This window comes from Eubalaena glacialis, chromosome 13 (genome assembly GCF_028564815.1).
Source record: "Eubalaena glacialis isolate mEubGla1 chromosome 13, mEubGla1.1.hap2.+ XY, whole genome shotgun sequence".
Lineage (NCBI taxonomy): Eukaryota > Metazoa > Chordata > Mammalia > Artiodactyla > Balaenidae > Eubalaena > Eubalaena glacialis.
Genome location: NC_083728.1, coordinates 69803465 through 69811267, shown reverse-complemented (window position 1 = coordinate 69811267; position 7803 = coordinate 69803465). Strand labels below are relative to the sequence as shown.

At 34.8% G+C, this 7803-nt stretch overlaps 1 pseudogene; it reads left to right on the top strand.

Moving 5' to 3' along the window:
- Positions 1 to 473: 473 nt before the first annotated feature.
- LOC133104218 (ubiquitin-conjugating enzyme E2 W-like) lies at positions 474 to 798 on the top strand (annotated as a pseudogene).
- The last annotated feature ends 7005 nt before the right edge of the window (positions 799 to 7803 follow it).

The following is a 7803-nucleotide window of genomic DNA, read 5'->3' as shown; positions in this document are numbered from 1 at the left end:
CTTATGGAGAGAACAGCTAGATAACAGGCAGGGGTCATAGTGCTGCTGGCCCTAAGACCAACATTAATGAATCAACATTAATATTAAAAGGGTTTTAAACAGAAACACACTTAAAACAAAGTTCTGTATTGATTGTTTGATGAAAATGCTGTGACCAGAGGTTTACAGGAACCTAACCTGTATTTCCCCTAAGAACAATGGTTCAGTGTTCGCTAAATCGGTGTTCTCAAAACTTTATGGTACATGACTCTTGTGAATAATGCACCTTTTTTGGTCTCAGTTTATGTTCCCAGCAGTCTGTAAGGTAGGTACCATTCCACTCGACAGTTGAAGACACTGCATTTCCAAGAGGCTTAGCAGGTTGCCTGTGGTCACACAAAACTAGAAATCAAACCCAGTTCTGCCAGAATGAATCGTCCACGCTCTTTCTATAAAATTCTTCTGATTCTAGAATTTGCTGGTTGAATCGAATCATGTTGAACATTCAAAAGCACCTCATTGATGGCGTCAATGCAGAACGACTACAAAAAGAACTGTTGGCTTTGCAAAATGACCCACCTCCCGGAATGCCTTTAAATGAAAAGAGTGTTCAAAATTCAATTACACAGTGGATTGTAGATATGGAAGGTGCACCAGGTACCTTATATGAAGGGGAAAAATTTCAACTTCTATTTAAGTTTAGTAGTCGATATCCTTTTGACTCTCCTCAGAGATGACCACCAGAATTCTTTTTATGTTCGAACATGTAACAAGAATCCAAAGAAAACAAAATGGTGGTATCATGATGATACTTGTTGATGCCACTGTTTTCATCCTCCTAGCAGAAGACAGTCCTACTGAGAAAATGAGCACTTTGATCATTCAGTCTTGAACTTTAACCTTTGACTGGAAATGACCTATAGACAATGAAGACTACTTCCTTTTACTGCATTTCTACTTGTGTGCATTCTGGGCGCGTGCTGATCGCTGGTTCAGTCCAGGCAACTGACATGCTTTTATTAGTCATACAGTATTGATGCAGGTGTCAGGAAATATCAAATATAATTCCATTTTTTATTTTTATTTTTTTAAGCTTTTGGAAAAGTTCCAGGTCTTCATGTACTGTGCAATAACAATGACTTCCTTGGCGGTTTTGGGACGTTTATTGCCGGCAACGGACGTTGTAACAGGAAAAATTTTCATTAACTCCTGCCACCCAATGATTAATGCATGATAGGGCCTATGAAATGAACTTATCCGTTAGAGCGGGATTATAAATAAAGTGAGGGATCCAACATTACTTTGAAAGTCACCCCAACTGCTTATATTTGGATTCTATGCACTGTGAACCTAAGGTTAACAGCATGAATTAACATGCGTTTTTAAAGGACTGTAATGAAAGATCATTGAGTATTTATTGAATTGTTTATATCTGCTGTCAAATTGTTTTGACATGGACGGTTTTCAAGTAACATTGGCAGAGAGGTAGAATACGTTATCCCTCTGGTGAAAATGAATTCATCTGTTGTATATAGTTCCTCAATCTCTGAAGTAAAGGTAATATAGGGTATTGTAAAGTAAATATAGTATTTATAGTAAAGTAAAGGTAATAGAGGGTATGAATGGTTTAATAAAGGCTTTTTTTTGGAAGAAAAATGACAGTGATGATTAAACTGCTGCAGTCCATAATTTGGGCTTGTTATTTGTACATTAACGATTTTTTTTCCAAGTAGATTACACTCTGTTACTTCCTGCTAGCCATCAGCATAAACCCTGCTGCCTAAACACTATTTCATTTATTTATGTTTGGAAAATCCGTAAACATTTTTGTCTGTAATTTTGTTTCTTTTGTTATGTTTTAAGTCAAGTTTGAATGTTACAATACTTTAATTGAAAAACTTTTGTCAAGATTTTCCTTGTAAATTTTCCTTATTTGTAAGCATCATCTTGTCCTTCAATCCTGTACCCTAAAATAAGGAATACATTTTGACAGAGGCTTAATGTTTTAACAAGAGTGTGGACATTTTTATTTTAAAATTTAGGTAAAAATACACTATAGAATATGGCATGTTTGCTTGTTTGTCTCACACAACCATACAGCTTTGTTCTGGAGGGATTTGTTTTGTTTTGCTTTGCTTTGTTGGTATTTAAGACTTTGCTTACAGCTAGATAATATTTTTCTATAAAAAAAATTTTTTTTGAAGGGTCCAGCTCTCAGTACCATGTAAGTTAATGATACTGTAATTAGGTTCTCTTTTTAAGAAAAAAAAACTACAATGAGATATCATCTCACACTAGTCAGAATGGCCATCATCAAAAAATCTACAAACAATAAATGCTGGAGAGGGTGTGGAGAAAAGGGAACCCTCTTGCACTGTTGGTGGGAATGTAAATTGATACAGCCACTATGGAGAACAGTATGGAGGTTCCTTAAAAAACTAAAAATAGAACTACCATATGACCCAGCAATTCCACTACTGGGCATATACCCTGAGAAAACCATAATTCAAAAAGAGTCATGTACCAAAATGTTCATTGCAGCTCTATATACAATAGCCAGGACATGGAAGAAACCTAAGTGTCCATCAACAGATGAGTGGATAAAGAAGATGTGGCACATATATACAATAGAATATTACTCAGCCATAAAAAGAAACGAAATTGAGTTATTTGTAGTGAGGTGGATGGACCTACAGTCTGTCATACAGAGTGAAGTAAGTCAGAAAGAGAAAAACAAATACAGTATGCTAACACATATATATGGAATCTAAGAGAAAAAAAAAAAAGGTCATGAAGAACCTAGGGGTAAGACGGGAATAAAGACACAGACCTACTACAGAATGGACTTGAGGATATGGGGAGGGGGAAGGGTAAGCTGGGACAAAGTGAGAGAGTGGCATGGACATATATACCCTACCAAATGTAAAATAGATAGCTAGTGGGAAGCAGACTCATAGCACAGGGAGATCAGCTTGGTGGTTTGTTACCACCCAGAGGGGTGGGATAAGGAGGGTGGGAGGGAGGGAGACGCAAGAGGGAAGAGATATGGGGATATGTGTATATGTATAACTGATTCACTTTGTTATAAAGCAGAAACTAACACACCATTGTAAAGCAATTATACTCCAATAAAGATGTTAAAAAAAAAGCAATCAACGTATTTTATAAATTACCTTTTCACATATGCAAAATCTGTTTCTACTACATGTTACTTTTACTAATGCCTATTGTTGCACTCTTTTTGACATATCCTGCAGTGAATATATGAATCAATTTGGGCTTAAAAATGAAAGCCAGTTGGCTAAAAGGTTTGAAATATGTACCCCAGCAAAACCTTCCAATCAATAATTGGCAAAGGGGCTTCCCTGGTGGCGCAGTGGTTGAGAATCTGCCTGCCAATGCAGGGGACACGGGTTCGAGCCCTGGTCTGGGAAGATCCCACATGCCGTGGAGCAACTGGGCCTGTGAGCCACAACTACTGAGCCTGCGCGTCTGGAGCTTGTGCTCCGCAACAAGAGAGGCCGCGATAGTGAGAGGCCCGCGCACCGCGATGAAGAGTGGCCCCTGCTTGCTGCAACTAGAGAAAGCCCTAGCACAGAAACGAAGACCCAACACAGCCAAAAATAAAAAAAAAAAACCAAAAAAAAACCACCGAGAGTGAAACCTGGTGTAGAGTAAGTGCTCAGTAAATGTCAGCTGCTAGCATTAATTTAAAAAATAATAATAATAATAATTGGCAAAGAATATTTTAAAAATTGTTTTTAATCTCTGTATAGATGACATTTTGTAGCTTTGTACATGTTAATTAAAAGCGTAGAATTTTCTACTCTAAAAGTATAATTGTTGAACTCAGGGGTGGGTAGACTTCTAAAATATGTCTGCTGTAGAAATAACTTGAAAAAAAGTTTTAAACTATGGCCAGCCACCAAACTGTGGACACTGTTTATACTGTTAGTTAGCAACTACCACTGTTTAAACTTAGAAACATTTTTGTTCTTGACTAGATACATGTAAGTTCTCACAGTAGTAGTCTCTACCAGTATTATTAGTTGGCTGATTCAACCAAGACAAAAAAATGTTTTTTTAGAATGCTTTGAACTACTCTTAGTTTTTAACTGCTTTTTAATATGAAAATTGCAGCTGTAAATTATGTATTTTTCATATTTTACATAACTGCTCTAAACTACTGATTCACTTGATCATTCTCTGGGGTGGGGTAGGGAGTTTCTCTCCGTACTGCTGGTCCTCTTACTAAAACCCTTTTATAAAGAAATGACCTGTGACATTTATTCACCAAAGGAATTAGTATACCAGGTCAAAGATTAACAGTGCTACTGTAGAGATTAATAGGTCATATATAGCCTCAATTGAGTTTTTTAATACAAATAATAGTATTTTAACATACCTCTCTCTCTACATAGAGATACCGTACAATAAATTAAAATGACATAGAGGAAAGTACAGGAAAACCAAATAATTTTGGTACATTTTATGGTTTAAGGAGAAGAAGATAGGATGAAATATCCTAAAATATAGAAGCACCAACCATTCAAAATTTGCAATCTGATAACACCTTACGCATTACTTCCTTGAACTTAGGAATCACTGAAAACTCCTGTACACTTAGATTTAATTAAGTTAATTTTAAATGTAAGTTACATAATTGAAAGACATAAGATGTTTACCTGAGTCATTGCTTAAGAGAGGGCAATTAACAGTTTTGTAATAATAAAAAGAATATTTCTCTGTACTGCATTGTTGAATGACAACCAGAATAACTAAGAAAGTGTACATAGGAACATGCTACTTCCCTCTTCCCTGCATTCCCTCTATGAGGCACTATCTGCTGCATAGGTCTACAGAATTATACCTTCAGATTTAGGACAATATGTACTCTCTTCTTTTTTATTTATTTATTTTAAGGTCATTCTTCTGGTTTGCCAAATTCTGTTAAGGCAGTGATACATTCAGTTCCTTATTTTGCATGAACTTGGTGTCCTTTCAAAAAAAAAAAAATTATGTCAAGTAGGTAATTAATACCATAGATTTTAAAGAGAGAAATGGTTTTCAGTTTTTTAAGATAAATTTTTAAAAATAAATTTTACGGCTGTTCTCTTAAGGAATTTAATATTCATCTCTAAAGGACTTAACTTGTAATGTACAAATTCCTCTTTTTTAGCTAGCAGGGAAATAAGGCTTTTTTTAAATCCTTGGAAGAAAATGCTAAAAATAGCTTTTATATAGAGTTCATCTGGAGAAAGATCGTAATACTTATTGTTTTGACTAGGTATATAAATATTTGGTATAAAGTAACTAGAATAGTTTACTACTTTTTCCCTTCTGAAATTCTAAGTATATGCAGAAATATATATTATTAGATTCCTGTGGTGGATAATAATTTCTTCAGATCCTAGAATAGGTATCTAGTGACTGCTTAATTGTTCCCAGATTGCATCAAAGATGAATTGAAATGAGTAATGATTTGAAAATGGTATGTAACCACATATTACTTGTTTCTGGTAATCAAGTCTTATCTTTTATAAAGAGCTGAGGCTTGACCATATGATTCTTTTCTGAGGATTCACTGTTATCAAAATCAGCTACTGCACTATTCTGTTATGCTAATGCCTTTGCATCATTAAGATCTGTGAAGAAGTTATCTTTTAATCCACACCTCCTGGCCCTAATCCTCTTTGCAGACTTTATTTTTCTTCCTCCTTTATTTTTCTTCCTTCCTGTCTACTCACAGATACCAATGGATCAGTCTTCAGTGTCCCTCTGACCTCTCAGTTTTTCTTCCCTCTTTCCTCCCTTCTTTCCTTCCTTCCCTTTCCTCTCCCTTTCCCTTTCTTGAGGTTAGGAAATCCAGAGAAGGAGGATTATTAAAATTATATCAGAAAAATATTTTAATAAAAAGACTCCATCCTACAAATAAAATAAAGAATTTCCGATACCTAATTTTAGTCCATCAGTAGATGGCTAAACTTGTTGAATAACTGACTACTTGATAAATAAGCTGTTGTTAGCTATAATTTAGTTCTTAAATACTGGTATTGAGGGAATTTCGTTTACTTTTTGGATGTGACTCCTCTCTCAAAGCCTAATTATTGCCCAAATGAATTAAATTACTTATTTTGGTGAAAGTGTTTTTCCATTTAAGTTTCTAAACCATTTTGTGATTTGGAACTATTTTCTAAAAATAATAATTTATGGGAGACTTTTACTTTCTCAGCATAAATTAAAGACAGACTTATATACACCATTACCATTAGAGGCCCGTGGAATCTAAGCATGTACTTCAAACTTAGATCTCTGTCCTTCAAGTTGAAGTTCTGGTTCTGACTATGGTCCTGATAATTGAGGTGTTTATTGTGACTTTAATTCTCAAATGTTAGCACTGGGACTTATAGTTGGGGATGAATCTCCAAAATTATTACATGAATACCTTTCTTATGAAAAATTTTTTGTTAATAAAACAGTGTGATATCTGACGCGATTTTGAATATGTGGATGGAATGTTTGAATAGAAGCCAATACGTCTTCACATACCTAAAGAACTCTAGTTTTGCAAGTTGAGCGCAGTTGATTGTGAAAGGAGAAACAGTTCTTGTTCTATTTCTTGGCACATACACCCTCAGGGTTTTGAGAAAAGTTTGCTCCTACAATAATTCTCAGAGCTGTTTTCTCAAAGGCAAAAGCATGGTTTCAAAACTCACCGGGCTTTGGCTTGTTAGGTGTGACTTCACTTGTCAGATTTCCTGGCACATCAAATTATTGAATAATCTTGCTTCTCTAATTAAAAACCTGTAACAGGACAAATAAAGAATTTGGTAGATTGTGTTAGATACCCTGGAAATGCAAGTCTCTTCATAGTTAATCACAGATTGTTTACATAATGCAAATTGATTGCCAAGCTCAAGGAACATAGTTATTTGAATAGATTATTAGGTCAGTTATCTAGTAGCCAAAAATCAGGTGCATGTTCGAGTCATAATGGATATGTTATTTTTAGTTGGTACCATTTTTCTCTCAATATTCAGAAATACAGATTGCGCATTTTATTAATAGGAATGGAAGCTCAGGCTTGAAGATTTGCATAGGGCAGATGTATGTATTTTATAAAATCAAGTTGTAAAATATGTAAAGCTACTGCTTTTTAAATAAAATATAAATATTGACAGATAAATCTATATATTATTTATTTTAAATACATTTATCAAACTTTTGTTAGTTGAATATAAACTACATTGTGTGCTTTATGGAATTCAGTAACTTTTAAATGTTAACTTTTAAAGCAGTTGTCAATGAAAAAAAAAAGCACCTCATTTTTAAATTGGGGTACAGGCTGACCTCGGAGATACTGTGGATTCAGTTCCAGACAAATGCAATAAAGTGAGTTATGCAATAAACTGAGTTACATGAATTTTTCGGTTTCCCGGCGCATATAAAATTTATGTTCCCACTGTATTGTAGTCTATTAAATGTGCAAAAGCATTATGTCTAAAAAAAAATGTTCATGCCTCAATTAAAATATACTTTATTGCTAAAAAGTGCTAACCATCACCTGAGCCTTCAGTGAGTCATAATAGCATCAAAGATCACGGATCACAGGTCATCATAACAAACATAATAATAACGAAAAAGCTTGAACTATTGCGAGAATTACCAAAATGTGACACACAGACACGAAGTGAGCAAATGCTGTTGGGAAAATGGTGCTGATAGACTTGCTTGATGCAGGAATGCCACAAATCTTCAATTTATTTAAAAAAAAACTGGGAAGTGTGATAAAATGAAGCACAATGAAATGAGGGACGCCTGTAG